This window comes from Saccopteryx bilineata, chromosome 1 (assembly GCF_036850765.1).
Source record: "Saccopteryx bilineata isolate mSacBil1 chromosome 1, mSacBil1_pri_phased_curated, whole genome shotgun sequence".
Taxonomy (NCBI): domain Eukaryota; kingdom Metazoa; phylum Chordata; class Mammalia; order Chiroptera; family Emballonuridae; genus Saccopteryx; species Saccopteryx bilineata.
The window spans coordinates 221704915-221718750 of record NC_089490.1 but is presented as its reverse complement, the minus strand read 5'-3'; the positions used below and the strand labels follow the sequence as shown (position 1 = coordinate 221718750).

General features: G+C 42.2%; 1 long non-coding RNA gene across 1 annotated transcript; it reads left to right on the top strand.

The window, feature by feature from the left end:
- Nucleotides 1–368: 368 nt before the first annotated feature.
- LOC136308725 (uncharacterized) lies at nt 369–7772 on the top strand. The gene is made up of 3 exons (XR_010726159.1): nt 369–434; nt 2855–2976; nt 7749–7772. It is a non-coding gene; the product is annotated as an uncharacterized lncRNA (long non-coding RNA).
- Nucleotides 7773–13836: the final 6064 nt, after the last annotated feature.

Genomic DNA, 13836 nt, shown 5'->3' with positions numbered 1-13836 from the left:
GCTCAGCTCACACTCCCTGTTCTCAGCGGAGCTGTGAGACTTGACTGCTGAGAGGGGAATTTTCCCTGTATTCTATTCCGGTTTTCCCCTACATGCCAATACACTCTCAGAGCCGCCCCAGTGTACTGTGCTCATGACCACACATCTGGGCTCTGCTCAGTAGCTTTCTAATTTGAATTTGGCTATTTGCTTAAATTCCTTTTTATTTATTACACTGCCAAAGTTAGCGTTTATGTGTTTGGTTGGCTTTTTATGTTGAGTTCGGTGGGATAGCACATTCAGCAATGTGTTGTATACTTTGCGTTTGGGGTGATTATCTGGTGATGTTTGAAGTGCAGCATGTTCCTGAAACCTCTTTCCTGTCTGCAGATGGTGGCAGCAGAAGCAAAGAGCAGCATTTCCCTTATGAGCAAGAAATCAAGTTCTTTGCTAAAGTACAGTATACAGTCTGTCTTGTTTTTGCTTCTCTATGTTTGCTTACGAAATAAACCTTTATCTCTCAGCCTCATTTCAGAATGTGCTTGTCTTTAAACATGACTTCTGCAAGTTCATGTCCTGTGGGACCAACAGCTACACGAACCACGTGGCTGACTGGCTCCAGCAGCTCACTCTGCCCTCCCTGCCTTAGTTCTCAAATGACTTGGTTCTATATGAGGTTTGATTCAGAGTTGCCTTTCTCTGGCTTTATCACATAATGTAGAAGAAAAAATCTATTTCTTAATATATATTTGAATGTTATGATTTAAAATTTGTAGATGAGCATTTCTTTCATAAAGAGGAAAAGCACTAATTAATACACGGGTACATGATAAGGACCTTTACATGGGATCTTTATTGTGGGACCTTGTTCCTGGTGGCTTTACAGATCGGGAAGCTGAGGCTCAGAGACGATCAACTGTTCATCCCATTATTATTATTACTCATTCCATTTAACATAATTTGTCAAGAATGTGCTGTCTGCCTGGAACATTTACAACTTTCTCTCAGCCAATAGGGAAGGTTGCAGAGTGGATTTAAAGTTTCCACATTGGTTTGTTGATTCAGTGTTTATACTCTGCCGGATCTATCAGGTGTCAGACTGTCCTGGGGAGTCCCTGCCGGACACAGCATGCCCTGGACACTTTGCCATGTGCAGTACTGTGCGCCCTGTGTGGCATTTAACCTGTAGACCTAATGATTTCTGTCTATTTCCGTTTAACGTACCTGCATGTGGTGGCTGTTAGAGATCATTTGCAAAATGTCATATTCTTTTGATTGACTTTCTCTTTGGTTTCTTTTACATGTTTTTAGAATTGTGGCCTTTACTGTAACTGAGATTTCTCTAGTCTTCTTCAACCCAGTGTCGTACTCAGAGTCTGTATAAGTATCTGAAGTTTGTCCTGAGCTGCACATTGCTAGTTCTCTCTTCAGCTATGATACAGGCCCTTGGCAGCCAGTTGTTGGGAATGCTGAATTCATGGCCTCAAATCATATATTTAAAAATACATTCTTTTATTGCATTGCTATGCACTCATTACCTAGTGACTTTGTTTGTAGATAGATGCCTAATATGGCTTAATTTCTACTAAATCTATGATTCATTCATTCACGTATTTATTGAGTACTTATTATATGCCAATCTCTAAGGTCAGACAATGTCATGATTTTCTAGGAAAATCACCAAAACTTACATATTCCTATAATGTATAAATATGCTATACCACATTATAGGGAAAAAAATGTAGCTAGATACACTTCAGTCTAAATACTGGTATTGTCAATTATTCTTAACTTTTTTCATTTGTTTAGTCAACAAATATTTTTCTAGTGCTTGCTCTGTGCCCAACAAAACCCTCTGCACTAGCAATTCTGATCAGTGAAACAGAGCAAGGCAGGGGTCACAGGGACAAGACGTGTTTTTTGTTCTCTTGTACCTTATAGATTCCTAGGGTAATCCCAAATCACCCAGATAAAATGTAAAATTGCAAATGGTGGCACAAGAGCAGAGATTATGGAGATTTTGTCTAACTGAGGAGTGAGCCAGGCCTTTCTGATGAAGACCTCTTGAGCAGGGGCCTGCAGGGGTATGGGTCCTGCGTATGTGGGAAGAGCACTTCGGAGGGAATGGCACGTGCAAAGCCCTGGGGCGGACTTTTGGAGGGGCCAAGTAAGAACACTGTGAAACTGGGAAAGTGACTATGACTTTAAGTGACACTTTTTCTACATCTCAGTTCACTCCCTGCAGAGAAGAGGTGGTGATACCTACCCTACAGGGTAGTTACAGGATGAATTAAATGATGGGATGTCAGCTGTGATCCTCACATGTAGTAGAGACTCAATAAGTGGTAGTCATTGATTAGGAACAGAACTGCACTGTATTAAATTATTAAGAATATTTCATTCTGGCCCTGGCCAGATAGCTCAGTGTATAGAGCATCATCCTTGCACACCAAGGTTGCAGGTTCGATCCCCAGTCAGGGCATGTATGAGAAGCAATCAATGAATGTACAACTAATAATGGAGTAACTAAGGGGAGCATAGAGTTGATGCTTCTCTTTCTGTGTCTTGTTCCCACTCACCTTCCTCCCTCTCTTTCAAATCAATGAAAAAAAAATTGTAAAAAATATTTAATTTTTATAAAATACTGTAACTCCAAATGGCTGAAAGTTTAGTGTGTTCCCCATAATCACACCCCCACCCATACACACAGGTACTGGAAACAGCAGGGTAGAGGCCACTCCCTGGCATGGTGCTGGTGAGGCTGTGGGCACCAGCACCTGTGCCTGTGGACAGCACTCTGCCAGTCCCCGAGCCTCGGTGCTGCCCCCACCCAGATGTCCACGGTGCACACCTGTCTTCTTTTCCTTCCTTTTAGGTCGTCCTGCCTTTAATCAATCAGTACTTCAAAAACCATCATTTATACTTCCTGTCTGCGGCGAGCAGACCCCTCTGCTCTGGGGGACACGCCTCCAACAAGGAGAAGGAAATGGTGACAAGGTAAATAGCCTGGTGTCTGAGTGTGTGCACTGGGGGCCTAGAGGGGCTATGTGCCAAGTGCTGCTGATCCCTCTTGGAGTCAGACCCTGCAAGGGAATCCATGGGGTATAGACAGTTAGACGTCTTACATTTGCTGTGGAGTCTAACACTGGGTGGGGGAATGTGTGCGTGACATGGAGTTCACAGGTGGAGCCTGGAGAGCTGCTGTGCTAAGGTATTTGACAGATGGTGCTTTTAATACTCATTTTTTTAAAATTCCTTCAAATCTCGTATTTTTTGCCAGCTTTATTTTTTAGGCAGGCATAATCCTGCTGACAGATATTATAAGTTTAAATATTTAAGACCTGAAAATGTATACTCTTGGGAAGAACATGTAGTGAGAAGATAGCCTCACTCTCCTCAGGCTGGCCCGTTAGCAAACTTTCTCATTTTCATTTAAATCTGAGTGTTCATCAGAGATTCATTAGTGATTCTTCTGGGGCTTTCAAGTTTGCTCCTCAGAGTTCTCCGGGAACAGGTCTGCACAAGAGTCGGGGACGATGCAGCCTTCCTCGCATTGCTCCACGTGCAGGAACCCTGCTGAGCTGTTAGATGATATCTGAGAAGCTCTTCCGCAAAGTGAGTGAGCTGTGTGGTGCAGATGCAGACTCTTCTTGGACTTGACATTAGCGCTATTCTGAGTGGCAGTGCAGTGTCACCCCACGGGATGGAGTGAGATGGGACTAAACACCAGAGAGGGGAAAATAAGGTTTCTGTCTGGTGCAGCTGTGGGAATGGGGAGCTGAATGGAATTTAAGTTCATCTCTTTACTTAGAGATATTGTCTATTTTCCAACTAGTAAGTAGCCAGTCATGTGATATTGGATTGCAATAGCATTAAAATGTCCCTAAACTTCATCAAATAATAACTTTCCTGTGAAGTTGATAAAACTGGTTATAGTTAAAATAATAGGGAATTCAGCCCCAGGGGCCTCCCACTCTCTTCCCAGGGCCTGCCTCCCGCTGCTGGGCCCAGCGGCTGAGTGCGCTCAGAGCACCGAGTTCCCATTGGCCTCATGTCATCAGGGCGGCCACAAAGTGTCCTCGGCCTGTCCTGCCTGGGCCCAGTCAGCCTTTGTAACAGAAAGTGTGTTCCCAGAGGGCACTGGTCACTTAGACACCACTCAGTTACATAAACCAATAGCAAACACAGTCAGAGGATGGCGGAAAAACACAAAGCAAACTGCCCCCATTCCGCTTTCCCTCTCCTGCGTGTGTGTTGTGGCCTCCGTGTAATTTGCAGTCATACTCTGAGCTGGTCATGGGCCAGAGCGGCACATTTTCACTCCTGATCGCACCCTGCACGCAGAGAATGAGGACACCATCATAGTCCTGGTAATTTGGGGGAAATACAGGTTAGGTAGCTTCATGATGGAATATTGATTGTCCTCGATACTAACTGCCAGATAAAGGTATCTCCTTTCTTCCTTCTTTTAAGTTTTTAAATTAATTTTTTCACTTAACTAATTAGCACTAAGAAGCCACTGTAACATTGTGCATGGAGAATGCTCAGACTGCTCAGCAGGAAACAATGGGATTGGTAAGAGGTGTGCAGGGCCATCTGGGGTGCAGAGGCTGCCATGGTTACAGAGTGCCACCTCCAGTGCGGGGTGGGAGCCACCCTCAGGCACATCCTGTGATACTCCTGAATGTCTTCCATGGATGACGTGCTGTCCTAGCTCTGGGATGTGCAGCAACATAGTCCCAAACTTTAGCAAACTCAGAAGTACAGCTGGGTGATGTACACACGTGGCGCTCACAGTGTAATAAATGCAGCAATGGAGTTGGGGACATGTGTGAAGTCCCAGGTGCAGAGAGCACGAGTCAGTGAAGGGAGGGGCTGGAGGGGGAGATACATACAGAGAATACCAGCAGACCCAGCAGGTCACGAGGGAGGCTGAAGCTTCAGGGCTGGGTGGCCAATCACTCGTGTCACTAGCACCACCAAGAAATTTTGGAAGATCTGGTTTCAAGAAGAGGTTAAGTTTGGGTAGGTGTTTGTTGAGGATGAACAGGGCTTGCAGCTGGAGACAGCCAACGGAGAGCTGGAGATAGGTGGTCAGTGTTGGTGGAGAGAGAGGGCATATTCAGGGATTGTCTTCACCCATGGGATGCTCGGAGCTTGGAGAGTCGGAGAGTGATGAAAGGAGAGGCAGAAAGGCCAGATATCTCAAACTTGGGGGATTGTTACCAGGGAGGGTTTGAGAAGTGAGTCTTTGAAGAACACAGAGAGCAATTAGGGGAGGGAGGGGGGGAAATCTTGCTGTGAAACAGAAGCCAAATTTTCTTTCTTTGAATAGTTGGTGATGCCACCATTGAGAGCTCTCCAGACAGAGACGTAAAAGTTTTGCTGAGTGGGGACCTGAGGACATCAGGCAGCACCCAATGGAGAACAGTTTACAGGGCAGCAGGTGGGGGCCAAGCCAGCATCAGTGCTGAGGAAGAGCCTTGTACTGTAGATTCCCGAGTGAAGTCTTGAGGAAATAGATAAAAAGGGACCACAGTGTTATGGAAATATTTATATAGAAACCACAGGCCAGGGCTCATAATCATCAAACTGTATAGTCTGTCCAGAACTCACATCTTGAAAGTGGACAGCACAGGAGGACCCAGGTTTCTAGATATCAGATCTCTCTAATTTTCTCTGACAGTTCTCAGACATTAAGCAACCCAACAGAATGGGATACAGAGCAGTTCAGTCCAATCTCACAGCAGACTCTCCTGGGTCTGGGTTAATTAGGTAAAACACAATTTTTGCACTATAAATTCAATATCATCTCAAAGGTTTCACCTGGATGCCAGAGAGGACCCACTAGTGAGAGGTAAATATATCACTCAAGATCAGGGGTCCGAAAACTACGGCCCACGGGCCACATGCGGCCCCCTGAGGCCATTTATCCAGCCCCCGCTGCACTTCTGGAAGGAACACCTCTTTCATTGGCAGTCAGTGAGAAGAACACATTGACCATCTCATTAGCCAAAAGCAGACCCATAATTCCCATTGAAATACTGGTCAGTTTGTTGATTTAAATTTACTTGTTCTTTATTTTAAAGATTGTATTTGTTCCCGTTTTATTTTTTTACTTTAAAATAAGATATGTGCAGTGTGCATAAGAACTTGTTCATAGTTTTTTTATAGTCCAGCCCTCCAATGGTCTGAGGGGCAGTGAACTGGCCCCCTGTGTAAAAAGTTTGGGGACTCCTGCTCAAGATAGATGGGAAGACAGGGGTCCAAACTGTGTACAAAGTAAGATGAAGTCTCTCTCCTTAAACTGAGACAGACCCTGTTGAGTCAACATGCACACGCTCAGGGGATGCAGGCATCTGGGGAAAGGTGATCATGTTTTACTGTCTTTTTTGTTCATCTCCTGCAGCTCAGAGGGTTGATGTCATTATAATCTTATGTCTGCTTGAGTAGATCATTATTTTAAAAACTTAGCACTGAAGAGATTTCCCAAGGCCTCAACTTCACTTTGAGATTTGTAGATGAATATTTTCTTAGAAGAGCTACATAGTGCCCTCCTGTATAATTAATTTTCATCAATAAATTATTCCACATTGTTATTGAAGTGTGACATGTGATGGTGAAAACTGACTGTAGGACAGGTCAGTATCCCAAATGTGATCCTCTCTGTCTCCTTTCTGCCCTCCTGTCATGAGCTGTTGCCTCACTTTATTCTGTGGCTTGGTCTGTGTCCTCATGCTGGTGAGGTGGATGTGTGCATGTCGCTGGTAAGGGGAGAGCTTAGCCAGAGAGGGTGGGGCAGTCAGGATACAGCTGTTACTTGGGAAAGTCAGGCTGAGTACGGGTGCCATTCAAATCCACGTTCATGGTGAGAGCTTGGTGTGCAAGTGGCGGAGGAGCTCTGCGTGTTAGAGAAGGCTTCTTGAGTTAAATGTGTCCTGTGCTGAGTCGTGAGGGCTGGAAGTGAGTGGGGGTGCTCCTGAACAACTGCATCCTGGTGACAAGACAGGACAAGGGCAGGCATTGCTCAGGCTCTGGATCTGACTGAGGGTCAGTGCACACCCTGGGAGGATGCAGAGGCCCAGGGACTGCTCTACAGGAGATGAGTAATGTATATGCTCAACTCATGCATGAGCATTGAGAGCCCTTCATGGTTGCAGCTCTGTAATGTTTTCTTTTGAGTAATAATCAGTTGATGAAATTCTGTCTCTCCTTCATGGTGTTCAAATTCCCTGGACGCTTTGGTATATGTAAGGGGTGTGGCCAAGGTTGCGAAGAAGAAAATGTCAAATGGTGAAACACACTAAAACTTAATGTAACATTTCATGCCCAAAGCACCATGCTTCTGTTGTTAAATAATGTCCACAACAACAACAAATTCCAGAATTTCAGTACATTGGAGCAGATGGAATGAAATCTTTCCTTGTGGTTTTTAGTAGTTATATTCTTTCATGTTCTTATAGATTGTTTTTATATTAATTAGCTTTGCTTTCAGTTTTTTTTATTCTTATAATATGTGCTTTTTAAACCATATTTGTTAAAGATATTCTCTCAAAGACTCTTTCTTTAATATCTTTACTCCACATTCTGCTCAGAGAATTGATACTTTCGGGGTGACATGTTGCTTTTTCCGGCTCATATATCAGCTGTTTATTTTTCTTTTTTTCTCCTTCTTTGTCTTATTTTACTTTAATTTCTCCCTGTCTTATCCACATTCCTCCTCCCCCCCCTTTCTCTCTCTCTCTCTCTCTCTTTTTTTTTGTCTTTAGCCTATTCTGCAAACTTGGGGTTCTTTTTTTTTTTTTTTTCTGTATTTTTCTGAAGCCGGAAACGGGGAGAGACAGTCAGACAGACTCCCGCATGCGCCCGGCCGGGATCCACCTGGCACGCCCACCAGGGGGCGACGCTCTGCCCACCAGGGGGCGATGCTCTGCCCCTCCTGGGCGTCGCTCTGTTGTGACCAGAGCCACTCTAGCACCTGGGGCAGAGGCCAAGGTGCCATCCCCAGGACCCAGGACATCTTTGCTCCAGTGGAGCCTTGGCTGCGGGAGGGGAAGAGAGAGACAGAGAGGAAGGAGAGGGGGAGGGGTGGAGAAGCAGATGGGCGCTTCTCCTGTGTGCCCTGGCTGGGAATCGAACCCAGGACTTCTGCACGCCAGGCCGACGCTCTACCACTGAGCCAACCGGCCAGGGCCTAAACTTGGAGTTCTTGTCAGGCATAGGATTTCACTGTTTGGTAAGGAAACCCTTGGAAACACCAGCATGGCCTCCCTCAGTTTCCTTTGCCATTTGCTGTGTCGTGTGCTGTGTTGCATGTGCACACGTGTGCATGGCTGCATGTGCTTGTCCCAGGCCAGACAAGGTCCTCCAGGTTGTTTATAAGTAGCAGTACCTGCGATGACATTGAAGACCAAAACCCTTTTATAATTTGTTCTAAGTGCATTTGAAAATCAAAGGGGATTGAATGGAAATGCAGCTTCTGCCTGATTTTATGTCAGAAGCTAAGGCAAAACTGGGACCCTGAATTTATGTTTGGTTATTTCTGATAGGCTTGGTCGTGAGCTGTTGTAAATCTAGTTGAACTGCACTTAATACTCTAATGCTCTTGACTACACATTTGCATGTCGACTGCATTTCAGGCACTACAGCTCCAAAGTAGGGACAGTGAGGCCACGGACGTCACTTAGTCACTGAGCAAAAATGACTTCGAGAGTTGCTCACCTTACTGTCAGTTTTGGTTGGTTTCTGAATTCATGTAGCTGAAGGCCATGCCATGAGCACCTGCTGCCACTAGCCACTAGCTGAGAGTGTGACCACACCCTCCCCATAGGGGCGGGGGTCCCTGCAGTGGGCGGTGGGGCTCCACAGTGGTTGGCACTGTGTGGGGCCTGTTTTGCATCTACTTTTATAAACTGACAAAGCAAATTGTAGCCCCATGCTCTGTAGGTTGTGAGACAGTGTTAGGGTAATTTCAGCAATAAATATACTGCTCACAAAAGTTAGGGGATCAGGGAACATGCAGATACACCAGTACTTTCAGCATTTTGTATAGCGCATTTTCACCAATGAGATAAAAGCTGGCTTGGCATCTCATCTGCATAAGCAAAGAACTTTCTTTGACTTATTGTTTGCTTTTCTGATGTTGTTTAATAAAAAAAAAATTAAATGCTTTCTTTATTGCTTCATATTCATTTTGAAATATCCCCTAATTTTTGTGAGCAGTTGTATATTTAGTGTGCTGAAAAAGATGTAAGTTCAATTGCATTTACAGGGAAAACTAAGGATAAAGTCATTTTTGGAAAAAGCACAGTGACTAAACTGTGGAATATGTGTGAATGTGTGTTTACATATATGTGAATTCACACACACACCAATGACTTGTAAGTTCTACCCATTACATTCTTTTGAGAAATGATAGTTTATGAATATAATTACTTGATGTTATATTTGGTTTCTGATATTATTATATCCAATATTTATTACTCTTCAATTTAGTAATTAAAATTTATATTTCATATAAATTGCCTGAAGTTTTGCATTAGTATTTCAGTTATTCAAAATTTATGCTGAAAGTTACCTTTTGAATAATTTCCAGTTGACTGACTTTTGTTTGACTTCTCTTTAACATAAAAACATTTCTGTGACAAGGTTCAGACAGAGTGTTCATGTGTTCCTTAATCTTCTCATGTAGCTGTGGATTCCCATACCTGCCTGTTGGGGTGCGTGACCGGACATATGGCTTGATGGGACCCATTGCTCAACTGCACTTTCTGCATTCTTATTAATGAGCATAGCACTTCTCTTGTGCTCTTTCTAACTTCTCACTTATTGGGAACTCTTGCTTTCCTATGATATGTCTCTGTATAATTTCCTTTCAATAAGTTTTGAGGTATTCCATACACACAGCAAAGTGCACCGATCTTAAGGACAGCCTGATGCTGTCGTTTGGTGAAATGTTACGTGTGTCTATACCCGGTAGCTCATGCTGGGAGATAGAATGTCTCTGGCATCCCATAAGCCTCCCTTGTACCATTCTCATTTCATATCCCTCAAAAAAGGAACTATACAAACACATCCATTACCATGGATCAGTTCTGACTGTTCTGTAACTTTCCTTTTTCCTTTTGAATATAAAACTCGTCACACTTAGCAGGAGACAGAACTGGACTGTACCATTCATTCCATCTCTGTGGGATTTTGATATTCCTTTTAGGCACTGCATTTGGAATCTCTTAGGATTTTAAAATTATTTAAAAAATATATTAAACACGAACTTATTGGAGAGGTACTATGCATCTTTTCTTCAACACCATATTTTTGTGAATTTTTAATATTATCCTAGTGTTTGTTATTGTTTCAAATTTGCTTTGACATTTCCTGTAAAATAACACAAACTTTAAGAGGTCTTTATTAATTAGACCTACTCTGATACAGATGAACCTTTAAGACACATGATCTTTAGATGATACAGTTATGGCCCAGCTTCAGAGACTAATATGGTGTCCTGGAGAGACTAGTGTGGGTTTTGAATCAGCAAACCTACATGCAAATCCTATATGTGTAACAAAAGCAATTACATGATTTGGACAAGGGACTTAACATCTCTGAACTTTTTTATTTTATTTTTGAGCTAGGTTAAAATAACTAGTGTTCTAATCTTAGAGCTCTATTGCATGTATCAATCTAATGATGGTTAATAAATATGAAAGTACTGTATAAGCTGTGATCTTATAATTATCACATTTAAGGTATTCTTAGAATTGAAAAGGGAGGTTAAAGAAGCCCTTGGGTTTAGTGTCTGTGAGCAAAGGCAGACCGTAGAAAGAGGCACGTTCACTTGAAATGTGTTAGGAAAATTCAGTTGAGACAAAGGGAACTTTACAATAAAGCAAGGACAACACTCTTGTCCTGGTGGTGAGGTAGTGGATGAGTGACAGAATATTAATCAAGTTCGATGCCAAATTGTAGTTGTATCTCCAAACCTCATCTGCAGTTGAAAGAATTTTTTTCTAATCTATAATGTGGTGAATCCCAAAACTTGGACTTAATACATTTGTATAGATCTTTAATCTAAATATCTCCTATATTTTAAAGCATATTCTCTTAGAATTAAAGAGATTAATAGTGTTTTATGCCTCACATACTCCTTTTGAGGTATTTAAACTATTCAATTTATATTAGAAAAAGGTAAGTTTTTGAAAAGGGGAACAAGCTATATGTGCCCCACAGAACAGTAGTTCTTGTTAGTCATTAAAATATTTTGTGGGAAAAATAACAAAGAAAAGAGCATTTTGTTGTGTACAAACTTGCTTCTTGAATTCTGGAAAGCTCGCTAGTGGTGATGAGTTCGTGCACTCTTGTATTATGGAACATCAGTTAGGACGTGGACAGAACCCCACAATAAAGATCCCCTTTGCCATTTTCTCGGTCCCATTATTGGGTAAGTAACTGGTATTTTTAATGCCACCATGTCCCACAACTTTTGCTGAGTGAAAATTCTGATCACTAATTTCAAGGCAGTTAGAGAATACCAAGGCTCTCGTATTCCAGCCCCTATGAGCCTTGCAGTCATTTTCAGGGGGAGCAGAATCAGGCTGCAAACAGCAGTGATGGTGGCATAGGCTTTTGGGTTACTTTAAAGCAGTGATTCTCAAAGTGTGTGCCAGGGCGCACTGGTGTGCCCTATGGTATTCCAGAGAAATATATGCCTGTTGGGGACCAAAACACCAACAGGGTTTTTGGAGTTTAGATTTTTGGGGGACAGAGGTGTGGGGAACTGACTGTAAGCTGACAGTCTGCCCAACCCCCCACCTCACTTGCCTGATTAGGTTGCAAAAGGTTATTAAGCTGTGGTGCTGGATTGTTTACACCAGCGATTCTCAACCTGTGGGTTGGGACCCCTGTGTTTTGGTCATTGGACCCCCAGAACCACTGGTTTACACTATCCCCCATGTCCCTCGGAAAGACTGGAGGCAAGTTTCTTTTATTCTTTGTTTGGTATAAAGTTAAGATGATATGTATGGTGGGGGTTTTCTGCACTCAACACAATTAAGGGTAAAAAGAGAGGAATTCTTCAATGTATTGACAAGGAAATGAGAGTTTGCCTTTCAAATATATGCCCAAACATTGAAGAAATCGCTAGGACATATCAGGCTCATGTTTCTCATAAACATAAGAATGAAAAAACTTAACACATTCTCTCCAGGACCTGCCTTATTTACTAACTCCTAGTAAGAATATATATCTCTCTCTCTATATATATATAAAGATAACGTTTTTGTCATTTTTTAAATTTTTTAACCCCTATTTTTTACAAATTCTAAAAAGCAGAACTCAAAAAATGTAACATAAAAATATTTTTTAATGTCAGGATAAATTTAATTTTGTTGTGTTTATTTCATTTAATTTCCATAAAAGCATACTTGGACTTTATATATTTTTTCTTTAATATTTGACTTAATTATTATAACATTTTTCAGAAACTTGTATATAGTGCACCTACAATTATTTGTAGAATTTTAAATGTGCCTCGACTTCAAAAAGTTTGAGAACCACTGCTCTAAAGCCTTGCTGACAGTCATTTTCTGCGTTCACTCAGTAAAGCTTTGTTAATCCAAATTCGGAGGGACCCGAAATATGGAAGACAGGAGCAAGGTCCGTCGTTTACACATTAAAGCTTTATTGTCTAGCTTGGCCAAGCGGCGGGAACTCCGACAGAAATCTGACGTTGAGCGCGCTGGCCCTTTGTTCTACTTAGTTTTTATAGTTTTGTAAGTGGGAAGTACAGAAGCAAAAATTGCAATTAGGAGCCCCTTACCGCTATTGGTTATAGTCATATGTCCTTTAACATGATAGGATCACGTTCAATTTGCAAACCATACATCATTTTGGAGAAAACAAAATTTACAAGTCAACACAATGGTAGAAAGATATCTCTTTACATATTAAAAGGCCTTTCTATATTTTCTAGTGTTCATCCGCCATCTCTCTGTCCAGAGTCAGAGGTATTAACCACATGCATTTACATAAGAGAGGTAGTTTCCTTGGGGACAAATGCCCGCAAATGGCTCATAGTTATAAGAAAAGGTTTATTTTGGCTTTTCCCTTCCTGCACCTGGCTAGCCATTCACCCCTTTCCCCACAGGTGTGGTGGAATGTCAGGGAATCTATGCTTTCCTTCCCTTTTCATTTACAATACAATGGCAAGAGCCATCCTGGTTATGCCAATCACACAGTACAGAGACTATTCTCACAATTTCTCTGCACACCTTAACCCAAATTAATAAAATGTTCTCCAAGCCTCCTAAAATATTAATATTAATTCTGTAGCCTTTGGTACTTTACAACACCTGGAGGTGAAATGGCTCAGTGGCTCCTCATTCTCCCCTCTGAATGGGAAGATAAGACGCGGTATCTACCAAGGGGAGAGGCTGGTAGGTAGGCTGAAATGTAGGTAGGCAGACCAGGAGGTTGATGGCCCCTAGCTGGTGTTTGACCAGGGTGGGATAAGCAATAATCAGGTATTGCTCTCTTTGTTAACTGGGCAGGTGAGATGGGTGGTTAGGCCCAGCACCTGTCCCCTGGATATAAAAAAAACCCGTGCTTATATTTAGATTTCCAAAAGATATTAAAATTTCAAATTTGTGTGTGTTGTGATTCTTACTCATTTGAATTCCCATGTTCGGATTTGAAGGCAGACTGGAAAAATACAGAACAAACACAAAATTAGTATAGCCAATGCTAACAGATACCCAAAACAAGTATACTAATACATCACAGTGATTAAAGCCTTTAAACAAACTCTTTAAGCTAATACAAGAATCTATAAAAGAGTAATGTCCTTAATGGTCCTATCAT